Source organism: Gasterosteus aculeatus, chromosome 10, assembly GCF_964276395.1.
Source record: "Gasterosteus aculeatus chromosome 10, fGasAcu3.hap1.1, whole genome shotgun sequence".
Classification (NCBI taxonomy): Eukaryota; Metazoa; Chordata; class Actinopteri; order Perciformes; family Gasterosteidae; genus Gasterosteus; species Gasterosteus aculeatus.
This window is the reverse complement of record NC_135697.1, coordinates 17,871,044-17,892,977: the sequence shown is the minus strand read 5'-3', so window position 1 is coordinate 17,892,977 and position 21,934 is coordinate 17,871,044. Positions and strand designations below refer to the sequence as shown.

The following is a 21,934-nucleotide window of genomic DNA, read 5'->3' as shown; positions in this document are numbered from 1 at the left end:
AAATGCGTGTGTAGCTGTGTGTCTATAGATTGTGTACATGTACATATGTGAGAGCAGGGTGATGCAATGAGCATGCAGCTACACACACACACACACACACACACACACCAGTGTCACACACACAGTTTGCCTGCATGTGGGGGAGGGAAGGGGGGGGTGCACTGTAATAGTGTAAAAACAAGTGTGAAAAACAAGGAAAAAGTGTGTGTGTGCGTGTGTGTGTGTGTGTGTGTGTACTATGACAAATGCAGAAAGGAAACAATCTTCGCAGAAGGTGTGTGTACGAGCAGCGGGGGCGATGAGTGTGTGTGTGTGTGTGTGTGTGTGTGTGGACCAGCTGGTGTTACACATGTGGGGTCCCCTGCAGAGAGACAACTCCTACGGCAGATAGTGTGTGAGTGAAACTTTTACGTGTCTGTGTGTGTGTGTGTGTGTGTGTGTGTGTGTGTGTGTGCGTGTGTGGTGGAGCTAATCCAGTAAACTGGAGAACCGACGGAGTCAGAGGTCATTATCATTCACACACCGTCGCACACAGCGCCCTCACCCACAACGTTTAATCTGCAACGCATCCCGCACAAACACACACACACACACACACACACACACACACACACCAGATGGGTCTTAATCTCTTGACGTAAACAAACAGAAATCCTTGGAAGAAGCAGACAGAGAGGACGCTGTGAGTCGGTGTAACTTCTTGTCATCTAACATCTTGTTAAGTCTTGAGATGCCATTAAACACACACACACACACACACACACACACACACACACACACACACACACACACACACACACACACACAGCGTCATCATTCATATGTTGCATGAAGGTCGTTTATATTTCCTCTGTTGTAAATATTTACACGGTACCTTTATTAGCTTAGCATAGAAGGCTCCACATCCACTGAACCGCCTAAAAGTCTATTGAGCAGAACATGTGATGGTACTCAATGCTGCCCTTGGATTGGTCCGTCTCAGCTCGGGGGCGGGGATTAGCAACGGATGTTTTACATCCTGGTTTGGGATCAAATCCAACATAAAAAAAGCTCAACCCGACCCCTCCGACCCCTGTGAGGGGCTGAAGATCCTGTACATGCACTGGTGCCCCCCCCCCGGGAACAATTACTTGGAGAAAATCAAGATGTTTTTGCAGAAAACATCTCTGGTCTCAGGGACGATTAACAAGTGTAATGCCATGCAGATGTTGTCTCGGTGCAAAGGAGGCATTCAAGGACCGTACGACACACGGCCTCTTGGACGCCGTGAGCAGAATCCTCACATTTCATCTCCTTGAGTTTCATCTTGTGGGGATTTGGTGTAAATGTTATCATGCTTCCTCTCTCTCGGTCTCCCTAACTTTATCTCTTCACCGAATGATAAAACTATCCAGCCATCTTCATGGAAAAATAACTATTTTAAGAAAAAAAAAATCAAGATGTTGCTACAATTTTTATTCAACAAAAGAATCTAAATTTTTAGGCTGAAAAAGGAAGAAAAGAAAACCGATCCCACAGATCTCTGAGGCCGACAGCCACCTTCAGGTACTTCAGGTGGTTCGATACCCGGAGCTACACGCAAACAGACCATTATTCACCACAGGAACAAACGTGCCTCAAACAGCTGAACATGCGGAGCCGGGTGCCAGCTGTTGCGTAACAGCTGTATTCGTCCTGCGGCATGCACACAAATACTTGAACCAGGTGACTCTTGACCCTCGAGGTCCTGCATTTTTGTGGAGAAAACTCCGCGAGGAAGAAGAGAAACAGACAGATGAGGGAGTACGATTTCATGTATGCGTCATGTTGTATCACCGCCGAGCAAAAGGTGGAAGAAAAATCCCCATTCATGTTGTAAAAACATCCGTGTGACTAAAAGTCAGTTGTATCTAGTGTTTGAATATAGATTCACTCTGATACCAGTTGTATCAGTAGCCCTGCTTAGCCTGCTAGCATGCTAACACTTAGCTGGACCTAGGCTCGCCACCCGTCCCTTTAAGTACGGAATCGTCCCGTTTGAGAATAGAGTAGCGCAGGACGGGCTTTGTCCTGCACTATTTTGATCTGTCTTCAATGCAAATAATCCCACCCGAATTCTGTGAAGACTCGTCCTGTTCTGCCATCGATGGTTTGATGTGAACCTGAAACAAACCATCAGTCAGAGGAGGGCGGGTCTCTTGGCGCAGTGTCAGCGGAAATGACTATCATGAGGATTTGACCACGTGAGTTAGAGTGAGGGCTTCTGTTCACACTAATCTCTATAGCAGATATACTTTTATAATGTCCATGTATTAATCTCTCTTCATAAAAACGTGTTAAAGTTGTGATTTACCACCACTGGCACATCCTGTGGTCATCACCGGGGGTCACACGCCAAATTATGCATGCATACATCCACCTACACCTCTTCCACCCACCGTCCATCCAACACACATCCATCTAACCATCATCCGTCTAAACATCCATCTTCCACCCACATTCCACCCACCGTCCATCCAACACACATCCATCTAACCATCATCCGTCCAAACATCCATCATCCACCCACCGTCCATCCAACACACATCCATCTAACCATCATCCGTCCAAACATCCATCATCCACCCACCGTCCATCCAACACACATCCATCTAACCATCATCCGTCTAAACATCCATCTTCCACTCTCCGTCCATCCAACACGCATCCATCTAACCATCATCCGTCCAAACATCCATCTTCCACCCACATTCCACCCACCGTCCATCCAACACACATCCATCTAACCATCATCCGTCCAAACATCCATCATCCACCCACCGTCCATCCAACACACATCCATCTAACCATCATCCGTCTAAACATCCATCTTCCACTCTCCGTCCATCCAACACGCATCCATCTAACCATCATCCGTCCAAACATCCATCTTCCAGAGAACCTCTGACTCAGAGTCACTACAGAACACAGCTGCTACATACCAACACAGGGGGGACGGAGGACGCACGCAATCATCTACGCTCGTCTTCAGAAACAGTCTTTCATTCCATGACGGACGACCGCTTTTTAATCGGCAATTACAGAAGCAGGTCCTCCGGCTGGACGTTTTTCTGATGCGTTGAAGTGAAAAGCTCCAACTTAATACAAATGAGCAGATTTACCCGCAAACAGGAAGTTCTTCCTATTATTTCAAAATAAAACCCCTCCCTTGACACCGAGAGAGCGCGCCTGTAACAACCACACCCAGAAGAAGCGATAAAAGCTGCGACTCACTGCGCTTCCTCAGAGGGGGGAGGGGCTTCACTGGGGGCTTGGTCGGCCTCCTCCAATCAGTGCGCGGGCTCCTCCTTCTCCCTCGGGGCTGGAGGCTCCTCAGGGCAGAGGCACTCTGGGTAATCTGCAAGCAGGGAGGGATGTTAGTGGGCGTGTGTGACGGCGCGCGCGCGTAAATGAAAAGCAGCCCAAAATGAGCCTTAAAACCTCCACCAGCGCGGCGAAAAGGCGCCGTGGTTACCGTGGTAACGTGCCAAAAACAGGAGAGAACAGGGGCGACAGCAGAGAGAGAACCGCTACATGTGTGTGTGTGTAAATATGATGGTGTGTAAGTTTGTGTGTTTGCTTCGGATACACGTGTCGGCACAACCTTTGTGTTACTTCCGCATGACAATGTCACACACACACACACACACACACACACATTATGTATAGAATGGTGGTTTATTGTGTTTTGTAGTTTGCTTTCAGGTGTGCCAGTTTTATCGCTGGCGTCTGATGCATATTCAGAGTATTAAAGAGTAAAGCAGCTCCTCTAAGGATTCATCTCAATTAATCCGACAAACGGAAAGCAGCTTTTAGGTTAAAGGAGACAAACAAAATTCAAAAGAGCAAAATCCATGTTTTCACATGTAAAAAGTCAAGTGTGTCATCGTCAGAGGTCTGAAGTGACGTATTTTCCAGAGTCTGGATCCCCCCCAGGACTGACCCCCTCCTCGTCCATCAGCAACCCGCCGGCTGGCTGTGTGTGTGTGTGTCTGTGTGTGTGTGTGAGTGCACTGCGTTGGAGTGCACGGTGGTACGTAGCACATTCGAAGCTCTTTCACAGCGACGGGATGGAGGTGAAACTGCGTTTGTTTGGGGTTTTTGAGGAGGGATTTTAAGGGATTCTGTTGTTCGTGGTTCCTGTGGCGATATGTCCAAGAGTCAAGATGTTAGGAATATAAAGTGGTAAAAATAAATTAAAAATATATGAAGCAGATACAAATATCATACGTATACAAATATAAAATTTAAAAAAACATGAAGCAACAACAATCTAATATACACACACACACACACACACACACACACACACACACACACACACACACACACACACACACACACACACACACACACACAATGTATACCAACAGTTGGTGATGTTGAGGTATTAAAGGTTGAGGTATTAAATGGTCGTTTCCAGAGATTATGATTAAAAATATATAATTTAAAGATGAATCGTCTCAAACACACAATTAGATTAGAATTAGAATCGATTTGTGGTGCTGAATGTATTGGAAAATGAATCCAAGTGCCCCCCGACCCCTCTGTGAACCCTTTATCAATACTTCAATCAGTACGGTGAACACAACCTTTATCAGCTTCCTCAGACCAAATACTCTAACAACTAAAAAGCTCAAAAATACACATTTTACATATATTTTGATTCATCATCACTTCCCCACATACGAACGTCCTCGACTCCCCTTGAAATCATGCGGGCTGCTCTTCATATTTTGCATACCTTAATTAGCGCTTACAAAGCAATACAAATGAGCCGGTCGGCTCCTAATTAATTAGCAATGTGGGTTTTAGAGTGAGTGGGTGATTGTTTTTTTGTGACCCTACCTGGATTTAAACAACCAGCTCAATTAAAGACGGGATGTTAGTTTACCGGGAGGCTTCGATATTCCCCGTAGCGGAGAGGATCGTTCGTTTACAAGATTTAAAACGTTAAAAACAACCAACAAGTCAACAGAAAGATTTCTGCGTATTATGTAAGCGACATTTCACTAAGGAGGTCATAGATAACGGCTTTCTCATATTAAGAATATTATGAATGCAGATCTAGATTATACGAGACCAGGAGGGTCGACCCGTCCTCAACCTCAAGGTCATTACGGACCTTATTTTAGGGATATATCTCGGTCCGATTTGTTTTTTGCGTGATGAATTGGATGTGTGGCTGGAGTGCGTGACTAAAGACGCTCAATGCGTGACACTTGAGAGCCCCGAGTTATTGTTGGTCAGCGCAAATTACTGTTGAATGAAATTATAATCAGACCCCCCTAGGAAAAACTCTTTGGATCTGCACAATTCACACAAGGCACCTTAAAAAAGGTTGAAGGCCAATGCCTGACCTCAGCGGTTAAAGAACAATGCCTGACCTCAAACGTTAAGGCCAATGCCTGACCTCAAACGTTAAAGACCAATGCCTGACAATAAAACGTTAAAGACCAATGCCTGACCTCAAACGTTAAGGCCCATGCCTGACCTCAAACGTTAAAGACCAATGCCTGACCTCAACGGTTAAAGGCCAATGCCTGACCTCAACGGTTAAAGGCCAATGCCTGACCTCAGCGGTTAAAGACCAATGCCTGACCTCAAACGTTAAGGCCAATGCCTGACCTCAACGGTTGAAGACCAATGCCTGACCTCAAACGTTAAAGACCAATGCCTGACCTCAAACGTTAAAGACCAATGCCTGACCTCAAACGTTAAAGACCAATGCCTGACCTCAAACGTTAAGGCCAATGCCTGACCTCAAACGTTAAAGACCAATGCCTGACCTCAACGGTTGAAGACCAATGCCTGACCTCAAACGTTAAAGACCAATGCCTGACCTCAAACGTTAAAGACCAATGCCTGACCTCAAACGTTAAAGACCAATGCCTGACCTCAAACGTTAAGGCCAATGCCTGACCTCAAACGTTAAGGCCAATGCCTGACCTCAACGGTTAAAGGCCAATGCCTGACCTCAGCGGTTAAAGACCAATGCCTGACCTCAAACGTTAAGGCCAATGCCTGACCTCAACGGTTAAAGGCCAATGCCTGACCTCAACGGTTCAACGTCAATGCCTGACCTCAACGGTTAAAGGCCAATGCCTGACCTCAACGGTTCAACGTCAATGCCTGACCTCAGCGGTTAAAGAACAATGCCTGACCTCAAACGTTAAGGCTAATGCCTGACAATAAAACGTTAAAGACCAATGCCTGACCTCAGCGGTTAAAGGCCAATGCCTGACCTCAACGGTTCAACGTCAATGCCTGACCTCAGCGGTTCAAGGTCAATGCCTTACCTCAACGGTTCAAGGTCAATGCCTGACCCCGACCTTGAAAGGTCTGCTGAATCCCACCACCTTACTTGTAGTCTTCGGCGATGTCCGTTTCAGCGTGTTGAGAACTTCTCGTCTCCATCTGCTGAGGAGGACGCGGTACTCACAATCAAAAAAGCTCCTGAGCAGCTACCAGATGGGTTTTATGGCGACATTAACGTGGCGCAACGCCGGCAGTCGGCGGAGGAAGACGGCGTTTATGGGCTGATGAGCCGCGGCTTGTTTTTAATGAACCGCTAAGAATAAAAATACCTGATGTGTTTGAGTGCTGCGGTTTGTTTGGGCACCGCACAAGTTTAGATGAGCGAAGGATTTAAAGTATGATTATTATATTTAAATAGAGCCGAAGGGAAACACAGTAACGACCTGAATTAAAGAGTGGAGTCATCTCCACAAATGGGTGGGGGGTGGGGGGGGGCTAATTCACGGACTGCCTTGCCAAAAGCACCCGGGGGGGCGGCTGAAACGTCCTCCTGCTTCCTTAATATCCGTCACATGCAGAGAAGAATGAGATGTGATGTTTGCCCCCTCCCCTGAAAACACTCTTATATTGTTTATTAATTACAACATTATATCGTTTATATTATTATATTAAGTGTTCAATAAAAGCATTAAAACTAATGGCCTTAAGGAATCAAGAGTTCTTAAACTGGCCTTTAAAAAAAATGTTTTATTAATGCGAATACATTCTTTTTATTGCGTTCAATGTTCGTGTAACTTTTGGGGTAGTTTGGCTCGAATTGACTTTCTTTTACTGCATTTTAAGGCCTAAAAACTCAATAATTTATTAATCATAAGATTTGCTCTTAAAAACATTGTAGCTTTCGTTACAAGTATAAAAAATTGATTGTGAAGTGATCGATTTAAGAGCCGAAAAGCCGAAAATCCAATAATTGTACAACCCCCACGTTTTGAGGAAGTTTTGACTTTGACAAATATCAAAATAGTCGCAGTGCATCCTCTGAAAGGTGAATCATTGTTTTGTTTTTAAAAAGAAAATGTGAAAAGGAAAAAGAAAAACCATCTGCCAATTTTTGTAATCAATGAATTCACAAAACGCCACCGTCTTTCACGGAGTTCAGTCTTAACAATGGCCGCCGCTGAATAATAAAGACACCACGGATTTCATTACTGGTCTGACCCCCCCAGTTATTGATGCAGGATACCAGCGATGTGATGCCGTCGCTGAGGACTCAATATGTCAGGATGACCGGTTAATAACGGGCCGGGACAAAGAGAATAAAAAAATAAAAAATACTCTTCCCCACCTGCTGAGAAAGTAATAAAACCAGACACAACAGTGTGTGTGAAGGACATATGAAGAAAGGGAGCGTAGAAACATCCAATAAGATGTTGTTGATTGACACACACGCACACACACACACACACAGGTACAAATTGAAGTGAAGACACACAGAGAAAAGGTTAGTGGCGGCAACCTGTCAATCGCAGTAAGCCCCGCCCCATTGGTTTGCCTCTAAATGGACCATCATTCACTAAATGAACATCATGATGTGTTGAAGAAGACTTGAAACTAGAGACTGAGACCATAAACTCATGTTTACAATGTTTACTGAGGGAATAAATCAAGAGAGAAGTAGAGTCATTTCCTCATAGACGTCTATGGGAGCAGAGGAGTTGCCCCCTGCTGGTCACTACAGAGAAGTAGAGTCATTTCCTCATAGACGTCTATGGGAGCAGAGGAGTCGCCCCCTGCTGGTCACTACAGAGAAGTAGAGTCATTTCCTCATAGACGTCTATGGGAGCAGAGGAGTCGCCCCCTGCTGGTCACTACAGAGAAGTAGAGTCATTTCCTCATAGACGTCTATGGGAGCAGAGGAGTCGCCCCCTGCTGGTCACTACAGAGAAGTAGAGTCATTTCCTCATAGACGTCTATGGGAGCAGAGGAGTCGCCCCCTGCTGGTCACTACAGAGAAGTAGAGTCATTTCCTCATAGACGTCTATGGGAGCAGAGGAGTCGCCCCCTGCTGGTCACTACAGAGAAGTAGTCATTTCCTCATAGATATCTATGGGAGCAGAGGAGTCGCCCCCTGCTGGTCACTACAGAGAAGTAGAGTCATTTCCTCATAGACGTCTATGGGAGCAGAGGTGTCGCCCCCTGCTGGTCACTACAGAGAAGTAGAGTCATTTCCTCATAGACGTCTATGGGAGCAGAGGAGTCGCCCCCTGCTGGTCACTACAGAGAAGTAGTCATTTCCTCATAGACGTCTATGGGAGCAGAGGAGTCGCCCCCTGCTGGTCACTGCACAGAACGCAGCTTTATCACATGAAGCTCTGACTTTGAGTTGCATAACTAAAAATGGACAAAATAAGAGGACAGACGGAATTATTTGGCATTCATTATTTAGGCCTCGCTCTCCCTCTGCGGACCGACCCGCGAACATTCTCTGACTAAAGCTAAATAAACACACGTTGTAATCCTTAAACTCAGATCGTTTAAGACGGCATAAGACCTTTCAATCACGGGAAACACCTGCAGTTCTCTTCACCTTAAATATTTGTATATCCTCCCTCTTTGCCCCCCCGCCCCGCCTGCCCACCCCCCTCCCCATTTGCCAGACAGGAAAGGCCAAGCAGCTGTGGCAGTTCGGTTGCCGAGCAGTTCTCCATTGACTGAGGAATTATGCAAGCAGGAAATTCAAATAAGATGCAGATGGGTGGAGGAGCCAGACTCCAACCGAGTGCCCCTCCCCCACCCCCCCCACCCCACACGAGTAAAGACAAATAACCGTTAATGCGTCGGAAGGTCTCCTTCTTGTCGGGGGAGAAGTCAAAGAGTGTAACGTATAAATGCGGGATGGGTCATGTTTTCACAGCTGAAGACACACAGTTGTTGGATCTTTTTGTCCACATAAGATGCTTTTACTTTGAAAACCGGCTCTTATTAATGCAGCTGTACTGGTCGACGGGGCCGTGCACGATATCGTCTTGGACGCCATAATGTCCCGCACGTCTTGTCATTTCTTCACTGACTGAGTTACATTATTTGTCCCGAGCCACTAAATCGGTACATCCTCCTTTTATTCTTCATAAAAAGTATAATTGTGTACATACATTTTTAGATTTAATAAAAAACCAGAACACTGTCCCCGTAGTTGGCTGAGAGAGTAGAAAATATAATATTAAATGTGGGACCAGAATGCTTTAAGCCTCCCTGCTGTCATTCATTTAGTCTCATTCTCTGCATTACGACACTGAGAACCAGCCGGCGTCCCGATGACGAGGTCAGCTGACCTGACTTATCCCCCCCCCCGAACATGAGGTGGTCTATTAATAGCGTGAGCAGAAACCCGGCCTATAGCGGCCTGCTTTTGATGCCCCGCCGGAACAGCGTTGACGACGCCCACGTGTGCGTGTCTGTCTCTCTGTGTGTGTGTGTGTGTGTGTGTGACATGGTTAACACGGCTACAGGGATGCTAACGAGAACTAACACAGATGTGCTGAGCTGTGGAGTAATTATCCCCCAGTGTGTGTGTGTGTGTGTGTGTGTGTGTGTGTGTGTGTGTGTGTGTGTGTGCGTGTGTGTGTGCGTGCGTGCGTGCGTGCGTGCGTGCGTGAAGGTGCAAAGGCAGCCAATTGGGCGAGAGAGTCAGTGGTCAGCCTACAGAGGCAAGCCAATCACAACGCGGCTCTGCCTCCCAGGGGGCGGGGCCATCCTTGTTTTCGTGTTCTTGGCTCGGACTGGGCGCCGCATTCCTGCAGTTCCCCCCCCCTGCGCTCCGTTCCCGGGCTGGTGGCTGGGTTCAAGAGGTGAAGCAGGGAACTGTGGGAAACCAAGACGGGGGCGGCGGTTGGCAGAGGAGGTGCGTGGTTAAAAACCTCAGGGAAAGGTAGCGGGCCAGAGAAGAAAACACGAGAGGCGAGTCACTTCCTATAAGAACACGCTTCACGTCCCGCACGCTGCGCGACTCGAGGACGTCTGCAGGACCTTCAGACTCAAAGTCGTTCATCTGCCTCCCTCATTGATATTCAACGACACCAATGAACGCCGGGGTTGGATTTAAAGCTGCAGGAGTCACTTTGAATGTAACTGGAGCTGGAGTTCAGTCTCAAGATGCTTCTTTCTGTTCTTACAGAAGGGGGTTATGGGTAATGTCCAGACTGCACGACAACAACCTAATCTGGTTCACCCAGCGCCTTCATTCCACAAAGTAATGAATGGGTCTCCGAACACCACCTGACTTTTTGGTTCCTACATTCGTGCTCCCCTGAGGATGGACCGTAAAGAGAAGCGATTACTACACAGCGTTGACCTGCTGTCTGCTGGGCAGGAAGTGATGTCAAAACGAGCTGTTAGGAGACATCTGGGGATTCCAGAGACCAGTCAGAGGAAGACTCTTGTTTCCCGTCGTCGTGGTGACGCCGGCTGAGGAATCGAGCCCCGTCGCGCCAACGTCTGAAAATAGTCCCGCCGGTTCACTTTCACCCAAAAACGTGGGATATTTTAACCACATTGAGAATTTAAGTAGGTTGAGATGGAAAACGTCACAGTAGGTAAATATATTAGGAAAAGCAACGCTGCAATGAGGCAGAATCAAAAGGCTCTGGTTCAAGATTAACGTCATCTATCAATAAGAAATCCCTGCTTCAGAACCAACGGGCAGTGTGAAATAATAATGTGGATTGTGGGTATCAAAGAGTCAGTCTGTTCACATCTCGGTGACGGGTCACTGTGACTAGTACCTGCGGTACTAGGGGGGGGGGGGGGGGGGGGGTTCAACACACGCACAAAAGCTGCTGTTCATAATCTCTTTATACTCACAGTCACACAAAGTCACAATGGAAATACTGCAGGCCGTTAACACTCCTTTTTAAGTGAAAGACCAGATTCATGGCTTCAGATGGAGATCCTGAAGCTACGTCATCCTGAAGCTACGTCAGATGGAGATTAAACATTCAGATGGAGATTAAACATCCAGTCCGAAGCTACGTCAGATGGAGATTAAACATCCAGTCTGAAGCTACTTCAGATGGAGATTAAACATCCAGTCTGAAGCTACTTCAGATGGAGATTAAACATTCAGATGGAGATTAAACATCCAGTCCGAAGCTACGTCAGATGGAGATTAAACATCCAGTCTGAAGCTACTTCAGATGGAGATTAAACATCCAGTCTGAAGCTACTTCAGATGGAGATTAAACATCCAGTCTGAAGCTACGTCAGATGGAGATTAAACATCCAGTCTGAAACTACGTCAGATGGAGATTAAACATCCTGAAGCTACTTCAGATGGAGATTAAACATCCAGTCTGAAGCTACTTCAGATGGAGATTAAACATCCAGTCTGAAGCTACTTCAGATGGAGATTAAACATCCAGTCTGAAGCTACTTCAGATGGAGATTAAACATCCAGTCTGAAGCTACGTCAGATGGAGATTAAACATCCAGTCCGAAGCTACGTCAGATGGAGATTAAACATCCAGTCTCAAGATACTTCAGATGGAGATTAAAGATCCAGTCTTAAACTACTTCAGATGGAGATTAAACATCCAGTCTGAAGCTACGTCAGATGGAGATTAAAGATCCAGTCTTAAACTACGTCAGATGGAGATTAAAGATCCAGTCTTAAACTACGTCAGATGGAGATTAAACATCCAGTCCGAAGCTACTTCAGATGGAGATTAAACATCCAGTCCGAAGCTACTTCAGATGGAGATTAAACATCCAGTCCGAAGCTACGTCAGATGGAGATTAAACATCCAGTCCGAAGCTACGTCAGATGGAGATTAAACATCCAGTCTGAAGCTACGTCAGATGGAGATTAAACATCCAGTCTGAAGCTACGTCAGATGGAGATTAAACATCCAGTCTGAAGCGACGTCAGATGGAGATTAAACATCCAGTCTGAAGCTACTTCAGATGGAGATTAAAGATCCACTCTGAAGCTACTTCAGATGGAGATTAAAGATCCACTCTGAAGCTACTTCAGATGGAGATTAAACATCCAGTCAGAAGTCCAGTCAGAAGCTACGTCAGATGGAGATTAAACATCCAGTCTGAAGCTACGTCAGATGGAGATTAAACATCCAGTCCGAAACTACTTCAGATGGAGATTAAACATCCAGTCTGAAGCGACGTCAGATGGAGATTAAACATCCAGTCTGAAGCTACGTCAGATGGAGATTAAACATCCAGTCTGAAGATACTTCAGATGGAGATTAAACATCCAGTCTGAAGCTACATTAGATGGAGATTAAACATCCAGTCTGAAGCTACTTCAGATGGAGATTAAACATCCAGTCTGAAGCTACATTAGATGGAGATTAAACATCCAGTCAGAAGTCCAGTCAGAAGCTACGTCAGATGGAGATTAAACATCCAGTCTGAAGCTACGTCAGATGGAGATTAAACATCCAGTCCGAAACTACTTCAGATGGAGATTAAACATCCAGTCTGAAGCTACGTCAGATGGAGATTAAACATCCAGTCTGAAGCGACGTCAGATGGAGATTAAACATCCAGTCTGAAGCTACGTCAGATGGAGATTAAACATCCAGTCTGAAGCTACTTCAGATGGAGATTAAACATCCAGTCTGAAGCTACATTAGATGGAGATTAAACATCCAGTCTGAAGCTACGTCAGTGAGTAATGTTGGACGCTTTAGTTAAGACGTATGTGGAACTTAAAACATATTAAAATCCAGCTCATCGGCCGTGATGATTCCTTGCGTGCGAGTAGTGTTTTTATGCGAAGAGGCCAAAAACTAACAAACGTCTCACACACTGAACTGGATTCTTTCCTCACGCTCAGATCCTCCTCGTGGGTTTTTGAGGCTGTTCATTTGTCTGCCTTTACTGCGACGGTTCATAGAAGGCTGCAGGCTGAAATAAAAAGCCTGTGCAAAAACAACAGTAAGAATTTACCATCAAAGCAATAAGGTTTTACAATAATAATAATAATAGGAATAAGGCCATTATTTACACCATCATCTGATATCAAGTACACTTATTTTCGGGCCGTCGGAGCTGTGAACCTCGGGGGGGGGGGGGGGGGGGGGGATCTGATCTGATCCAAAACCAAGACAAACCAGGAATCTTTTCCTGAAACGCAAAGTGTTTCTTCTCATTTATACGTAAGAGTCAGTAGACGGGAAGTCACATCCAGAAAGAGACTTGAGGGGGAAGCAAATCAATCTTGTCAAATATTGTCCTGCAGGTCATTCCAAGAACAGCTGTTCCAGATGTTCGATTCCCCGTGAGTCACCTACTCAGATGTGTTGTTATAGCGACCCAGAAGCCGTAACACAGGACACCGTCACCGGTAGTTTGTCCAAAGGCGTGTCAGCTGACCCGCAGGCAACATGGCCGCCAGCAAGGGGGGGGGTGGGGGGACCCAGTCCAGTACAAATAAATCATTTGCAGCCACTATTTTCTTTATTGGTGAATCTGTGAGTGATTTTCTCCAGAAAACCTTAAATCTTCAAAAGCTGTTTTTGTTTCACTGATGAAACTGAAACCAAAACAATTATTTTGTGGGTTTGTTTGTTCGAAAATTAGAGACATTTTCAAATATTCCATTAAGTCGCCGTTTTCTGGCTCAACTACGACAAAGAAACACGACTTGAAGACAGCTTTTAGTGGGCAGGTTGGTTTCCTCAAATAAATGAGAAAAATACCTTTTTAATAGGAATTTGGAGGGGGAGATATTGATCATCGAAAACTAATAAAATAATCACATGTGGCTGCTTGATGTTCTGAAACAAAACACATGTGAGAGGAAAGCAGCTCTGCAGCTGCTCAGAAGATCCTCGGATGGCTGAACACGGGAATCTGCTGCCGAAGTTCTCTTGAGCCTGAACATCTTCCTCTCGGGAGGGGGGGGGGCAGTGTGTGTGTGGGGGGGGGGGCAGGTGTGATTGCGAGGAAACGAATGAATATCAATGAGGGAGGCTGATGAAAAAGAGGGAGCCGCTCGATAAGCTTTCTCCGGGCAAATGAGGGTTTGGAACAAGGTTTAAATTAACGCTCCAGATGCAGGGTTGTGTGGGGGGGATAGGGGGGGGGGGGGGGCGTATGGGGGGAGGCAGGTTTTTTGTTGTCCTCTGATGAGCCCGTCGCTGCTGCTGGTCACTCGTGTGAGGAGTAATTGAGAAGACGCTCTGCAGGCTTTAATGACTGAATAAGCAGTCGTCTCTCTCCTCATGAATAACATCACTTGGTGCTTTAAGGGAAAAGAAATCTAAATAACATAAACAGTGATCACAAACACAGCGCCTGTGTTTTCAGGCTAAATATGAGACACGACAAACAGGAGGAGGGAAAAACAAAAGTGACACCTACTTTCAGCAGACGACTGATGGCATGAAAATGAACCCAGCGAACAAACATTCAGCAGCTGATGTGATGAAGCAAGAGAGACTCGGATCCTCTTCTCCACCCGTCACCTCCAACAGTGACCCCTCTCAAAGCACAACGCGCCGGCTCTCATGGAGTCCACATGGAGTCCACATGGAGTCCAGGAACCAGCATGTTAAGAGCCTCACACTTTGAATAGTAAGACAGAAATGTGCATTGTAGAGCTGCAGCAGGAGGAAGAGGAGGAGGAGGAGGGATGTCAGGGAGTAAGGGGCAGGAGCACGAGGTGTCCACTGAGGACGACGAGGTGTCCACTGTCCACTGTTGTTGTTTATCCGTCACACGGAGACGCGCTCGGTTCTTCTAACGACAGAAGTGAAGTCTCACTTTTATTTGCATGCGACATTAATATTAATTCGCGCTGTGAGCTGACAAGCTGCGCTGGTTCTCATCTCCTCAGCATTCGTCCCGTGTTGTTACGCGTTATCGTCTTTGAAGGCTTCCTGCATTGACGCGTCTTTAGGAGCGAGACATTAGGACGTACACAAGAGACAATTTTACAAGAACTCAGCGCTGATATTTGGGGATTTTATGTGTCTGCCAGTATTAAATATCCTTTAATTGCCACCTCCTCTTTGGCAAAAAGAAAGTCACACAATTACAAGCGTGCACATTGAACTTCCTGGTTGTAGCGGCTCCTTCGTCTGGATCTTAACCTCCAACATGGTGCGTTTGTTGCTTCTAACCCACGTGAGCAGAGCAACATTTGACCTTTTCTGCCCGTTTTGTCTCCACAGAGGAGTCGCCCCCTGCTGGTCACTACAGAGAAGTAGAGTCATTTCCTCATAGACGTCTATGGGAGCAGAGGAGTCGCCCCCTGCTGGTCACTGCAGAGAAGTAGAGTCATTTCCTCATAGACGTCTATGGGAGCAGAGGAGTCGCCCCCTGCTGGTCACTACAGAGAAGTAGAGTCATTTCCTCATAGACGTCTATGGGAGCAGAGGAGTCGCCCCCTGCTGGTCACTACAGAGAAGTAGAGTCATTTCCTCATAGACGTCTATGGGAGCAGAGGAGTCGCCCCCTGCTGGTCACTGCAGAGAAGTAGAGTCATTTCCTCATAGACGTCTATGGGAGCAGAGGAGTCGCCCCCTGCTGGTCACTACAGAGAAGTAGAGTCATTTCCTCATAGACGTCTATGGGAGCAGAGGAGTCGCCCCCTGCTGGTCACTGCAGAGAAGTAGAGTCATTTCCTCATAGACGTCTATGGGAGCAGAGGAGTCGCCCCCTGCTGGTCACTACAGAGAAGTAGAGTCATTTCCTCATAGACGTCTATGGGAGCAGAGGAGTCGCCCCCTGCTGGTCACTGCAGAGAAGTAGAGTCATTTCCTCATAGACGTCTATGGGAGCAGAGGAGTCGCCCCCTGCTGGTCACTACAGAGAAGTAGAGTCATTTCCTCATAGACGTCTATGGGAGCAGAGGAGTCGCCCCCTGCTGGTCACTACAGAGAAGTAGAGTCATTTCCTCATAGACGTCTATGGGAGCAGAGGAGTCGCCCCCTGCTGGTCACTACAGAGAAGCAGAGTCATTTCCTCATAGACGTCTATGGGAGCAGAGGAGTCGCCCCCTGCTGGTCACTACAGAGAAGTAGAGTCATTTCCTCATAGACGTCTATGGGAGCAGAGGAGTCGCCCCCTGCTGGTCACTGCAGAGAAGTAGAGTCATTTCCTCATAGACGTCTATGGGAGCAGAGGAGTCGCCCCCTGCTGGTCACTGCAGAGAAGTAGAGTCATTTCCTCATAGACGTCTATGGGAGCAGAGGAGTCGCCCCCTGCTGGTCACTACAGAGAAGTAGAGTCATTTCCTCATAGACGTCTATGGGAGCAGAGGAGTCGCCCCCTGCTGGTCACTACAGAGAAGTAGAGTCATTTCCTCATAGACGTCTATGGGAGCAGAGGAGTCGCCCCCTGCTGGTCACTGCAGAGAAGTAGAGTCATTTCCTCATAGACGTCTATGGGAGCAGAGGAGTCGCCCCCTGCTGGTCACTACAGAGAAGTAGAGTCATTTCCTCATAGACGTCTATGGGAGCAGAGGAGTCGCCCCCTGCTGGTCACTGCAGAGAAGTAGAGTCATTTCCTCATAGACGTCTATGGGAGCAGAGGAGTCGCCCCCTGCTGGTCACTACAGAGAAGTAGAGTCATTTCCTCATAGACGTCTATGGGAGCAGAGGAGTCGCCCCCTGCTGGTCACTGCAGAGAAGTAGAGTCATTTCCTCATAGACGTCTATGGGAGCAGAGGAGTCGCCCCCTGCTGGTCACTACAGAGAAGTAGAGTCATTTCCTCATAGACGTCTATGGGAGCAGAGGAGTCGCCCCCTGCTGGTCACTACAGAGAAGTAGAGTCATTTCCTCATAGACGTCTATGGGAGCAGAGGAGTCGCCCCCTGCTGGTCACTACAGAGAAGCAGAGTCATTTCCTCATAGACGTCTATGGGAGCAGAGGAGTCGCCCCCTGCTGGTCACTACAGAGAAGTAGAGTCATTTCCTCATAGACGTCTATGGGAGCAGAGGAGTCGCCCCCTGCTGGTCACTGCAGAGAAGTAGAGTCATTTCCTCATAGACGTCTATGGGAGCAGAGGAGTCGCCCCCTGCTGGTCACTACAGAGAAGTAGAGTCATTTCCTCATAGACGTCTATGGGAGCAGAGGAGTCGCCCCCTGCTGGTCACTACAGAGAAGTAGAGTCATTTCCTCATAGACGTCTATGGGAGCAGAGGAGTCGCCCCCTGCTGGTCACTGCAGAGAAGTAGAGTCATTTCCTCAGACGTCTATGGGAGCAGAGGAGTCGCCCCCTGCTGGTCACTACAGAGAAGTAGAGTCATTTCCTCATAGACGTCTATGGGAGCAGAGGAGTCGCCCCCTGCTGGTCACTACAGAGAAGTAGAGTCATTTCCTCATAGACGTCTATGGGAGCAGAGGAGTCGCCCCCTGCTGGTCACTACAGAGAACGCAGGACTGCAAAATGTACTACTGTTTAAAACTGTGGCACATTCAGTAAATATGCTTCTAACCTTTCACAATAAAAGCCTTTGACATACTGCCCACCAGAGGTAACACTGAAATATCTGAGCGTAGCTTAAATTACAGACGACTTGAGCTCACACAGGATCCCACTTGGTCCTCTGCCTGTGAATATATTAAAACCTTTTATTGAAAAAGTGTTGCAACTGATGCAAATTAGCATCGCTGGCGTTATGAATTGATGTGAAACATTGGCAGCAGAGTGGTACTGATAATACTAAAGACCCACAAAGTGGATTCCTCAGGCCGTTGTGGATATTGTGCGAGCAGAATGATGAACAGTTGAAGACGTGTTTCTAAATGGGTGATTCCTTATTTGGCAACCGTGCACTTTGAACTCTGACTTATCTCACCGCAGCATCGCCGCCTGCACGGCCGACTCACCGCGCACCGAAAGACTAACGGCACGATTTAATAGCACGCGCCGCGCCGTCTGTGTGCAGAGGCCTGCTGGGAAGAAAAACTGAACTGCCAATTTGGGCGAGTAGGATGAAGCGCATCACATTTTAAATTAAATAAGCAGAGAGTGAAAAGGGAGTAATGAGTGTTTTGGAGAAGTTGGAAGAACACCGCTGACGGATAAAAGGAGCAAAGCCGGCACGCGGCACGAACGCGTTATTGTCACATCACGTTTGAGAGCACCGACTCTACGGCGCCGAGCGACAATACGACAACCGCCTACTCCTCCATCAGCTCCGTCAGGGAGGGACGGAGCAGCGCCGCCACGATAACAGCTTCCTATGAAGCCCTCGAAACCTCCCAGTCCACGTGGAAGGTGGGTTCGGTCCAGCAGCGAGCCTGTGTGCGTGTGTGTGTGAGACTGTGTGTGTGTGTGACTGTGTGTGTGTGTTTGCAGAGTTTCCCCATGAAGAGCTCTGACACACACACACACACACACACACACACACACACACACACACACTTCCCGCCACATCCCTCAGTCACTCACAACCTGGCACGCTCACACACCCCACACACACTCTCACTATGTCATACAGCACTGACATGTGTGTGTGTGTGTGTGTGTTTGTGTGCGAAGGAAATTAAAGCAATAAAGATTGAGTGGGAAAGGAAATGTGTTTGTGTGACAGATGCAGCTGTCATGCAAACTTTCTGCACGTGTGTGTGAAATAAATAGCAGTTTGACCCAGAGACAAAGACAGAGAGTGTGTGTGTGTGTGTGTGTTCTGGCTTCTATAGCTGCCATAAACGCCCCATGACCGAATGCCACCGAGGGCAACACAAACACACAACAGGGTCCATTTCAATCACCACAAATGATACAAAGATATATTTAAAAACATACGCCGAGCGGCGATTTCTAGTCCTAAAAAACCACGATGTGAGCAGTCTGGCGAAGTAAAAAGTGTGTGTGTGTGTGTGTGTGTGTGTATTGGGGTAACAGGTTAGGTGGCAACAGAAAAATCACAGCTGCACTTCCTGCCGACCGGCGAGAAGTGTGTGAGTCAAAGAAACAGCAGCGTGTCAGAGCTGAAACAGTGTGTGTGCATGTGTGCGTACACACACGTGTGTGTGTGTGTGTGTGTGTGTGTGTGTGAGCTGTGACAGAGTGTGCACGTGTGCGTGTGGCGGCGTATCGTGACGAATGACTAGCGGCTAGAGAGCCGGAGGACGGCGGCGTGACTGACTGATCGCTGCAGCCACATCACGGGATTAAAACGGCTGACACGGCGATACAATGGCGCCTAAATGAGGGACAAAAACAGAGGAAAGTCGGCCAATGAGGGAAAAGGAAATGTGATTATGAGCCCGGGACAAGAGGGGGGGAGACAAACTACTTTTATCATCCGACCCCCCCCAACATGGGTGGTGCTGCTGGTGGGGCTGCTGGTGGGGGCGGTTGTTGCTACGGCGTCAGCGGGCCTCTCTTCTGGTCGTCTGAGAGACGCACCTCGGCCCCTCCAACGCCGGCCCCCCACCGGACCAGACACACCAAACCAAAGGGGGGGGGGTCAAAGGTCAGACTAATTATTTGTGATGTTACGAACCATTAACTAAAGTTTGGTCCTCCCATAAGATAAAAAACGCCGGCCATGTAAACCGCTCCGTCTCCATGACAACGGCACGAAAACATTGATCACGATTCTGATCAATAGATCCGCAGACGGCAGCGTGAACCAGTTCAAACCAGTCTGCCAGCGCCCCCCAAGCACACCGCCTGTTCCCATGAATAAAAAACTGTTTAAAACAAAGTACTGGTCAAAACCAGTCTGCCAGTGGGGCAACTTGCCACCAGTTCTTTAAAACCAGTACCATCGCCGCCACCTGTTGCCAAGTAAAAAACACCTTAAATACTGGCAGCCAAACCAGTTCCAACCCAGTCTCACTCCCACTGACTCCTTGTGTGACACCGTTTGGTAAAACCACTCAAACCAGCACCACACACACTGTGGCTTGTACTCAACCATTTAAAACCAGCAGCCCAAACCGGTCGGAACCGGTCTGTGACCAGTAGCCCGCCCGCGTGCCACCGTTTACTGCACTGGTCGGTGCGTCAACCCGTAGCAAACCAGTCTGAACTGGCGGCAAAAGTCCCCGCGAGACACCGCGGGACACAACCCGACGTGACCCCCCGTGAACCCGCCGCCGACGACGACAACCACCGGTGTTTTTTTTCAGGAGGAAACCAGTCGGTTAAATCCCGAACTGGTTCGCTTCCAGCGGGTCGACCGGCCGCTGACGGGTCCGCGCCCCGCGGCGGCCGCTCCCGCCGCGAAGGAGCCCGCGAACCCGCTTAAAAACAAAAACACGCACAACAGCCGCGCTCGGTCGTCCGGCGGCGGCGGCTCGGCTCACCTCAGGTGACCCGGGCCGCCCGCCCGGCTGCCTGTGCTAAGCTAACCCCGGATGAACCGCGCGGCGGGGCCGCGGACGCGCCGCAGCCGGCGCAGCGCACCTGTAAGGCCGCCACTTCGCTCGCCGTCACCGGGGCAGAGATATAGAGTCTCGGGGGGGTAAACTGCGTTGTTCCGTGGCCCCGGAGGGGTGATGCGGAGTCGGGCAGGAGAGACAGATTAACAGGGAGGGAGGGAGGGAGGGGGGTCGGGGACCAAAACACTTCCCGACATTAGAACCCCGCTTGGAGGAACAAGGGGTGAGGGGCTAAAGCTAAAGCGGCTCCCCCCCCGGTCATTAACAGGGGGGTAACTCCGCTGGATAACCGTTTATTATGTGCACTTTCAACGGGGGGGAAGGGGACATGGCAAAAGTTGTCTCCCGTGAAAACAACAACAACAACAACAACAACCACAGCGGACCAGATGACATCCAGACAACGGACGAGCCCCCACCGGCCGAGCGAAGAGTTACCTGACGGCCAGGTGTTGTTTTAGCGGGGTGATAAGCGATGGAGGGAGGGGGGGGGGGGCGGAGGAGTCAGCAGCAGCCCGGCTAAGAGACACCCTGGCTCGGCCACGGGCGGCGACCGGCCGCGTCCGCAACTTCACTTTTGCGGTGCACTTCTTGTTGAAAATCGTCCTCACCGGGAGTTGAATAAATAAGAAGTTTCCCCCCCACACAGACACACACGCACGCACACACACACACACACGCGCGCGCGCACCCCCTCCCCGCTCCTACCTGCGCGCGGTGTTCCGGTGGCGGCGGCGGCGGCGGGCGGCGGGCTGCGGGCTGGAAGTTGCTTATTCCCGGGTAGCCCGCGTGGAGCTCGCGCTGGGTACAGTAAAGAGTGTAGCATAGCTAACGTAAAGACGACAGGAGCGAGGGAGGGAGGGAGGGAGGGAGAAAAGCCCTCCTCGCTGCTCATAGGGGGGATCGACGACACAAGCCACGTGACCTCCTACGTCACCGCATTTGCATACGATGCCAAAAAAAAGGGAAAATAAATGACGTGAAATAAAAATGCACAGGAAAGTTAAGGGGCTCATGATGTCATGACCTGTGGAGGGGGGGGGGGCGCTTTTACTTAAAATACGTTTTAATTCTATTTGTCCTCAACACCATTATAATACAAACCCACCTTCTTGTAAATAAAATAAATTAAGAAGAACGTTAAATATGATATATGAATTCATACTTATGACACCTGTTTGATGACGTCACAAACAGCAGCTTGGCCCCCATCGTCCACCTCACAACGTATACGTCGTCAGGACTCACACTGTGTGTCGGTAAACGATGTAATAATGCGGTGATAAATGTGAAAAC

At 48.4% G+C, this 21,934-nt stretch overlaps 1 protein-coding gene across 2 annotated transcripts in view; it reads right to left on the bottom strand.

The window, feature by feature from the left end:
- Positions 1 to 21,565, bottom strand: part of LOC120826543 (zinc fingers and homeoboxes protein 2-like) — a 48,378-nt gene extending 26,813 nt beyond the window's left edge. The window contains exons 1-2 of one of the 2 annotated variants that reach the window (XM_040188924.2): positions 21,347 to 21,565; positions 3,253 to 3,376 (exon numbers count right to left, since the gene is read on the bottom strand). The gene's annotated coding sequence lies outside the window, so the exon portion shown is untranslated. Of the gene's footprint in view, positions 1 to 2,089; positions 2,142 to 3,252; positions 3,377 to 21,346 lie in introns of those variants that run through there. The other variant, XM_078081013.1, reaches the window with a different exon arrangement.
- Between the last annotated feature and the right edge of the window lie 369 nt (positions 21,566 to 21,934).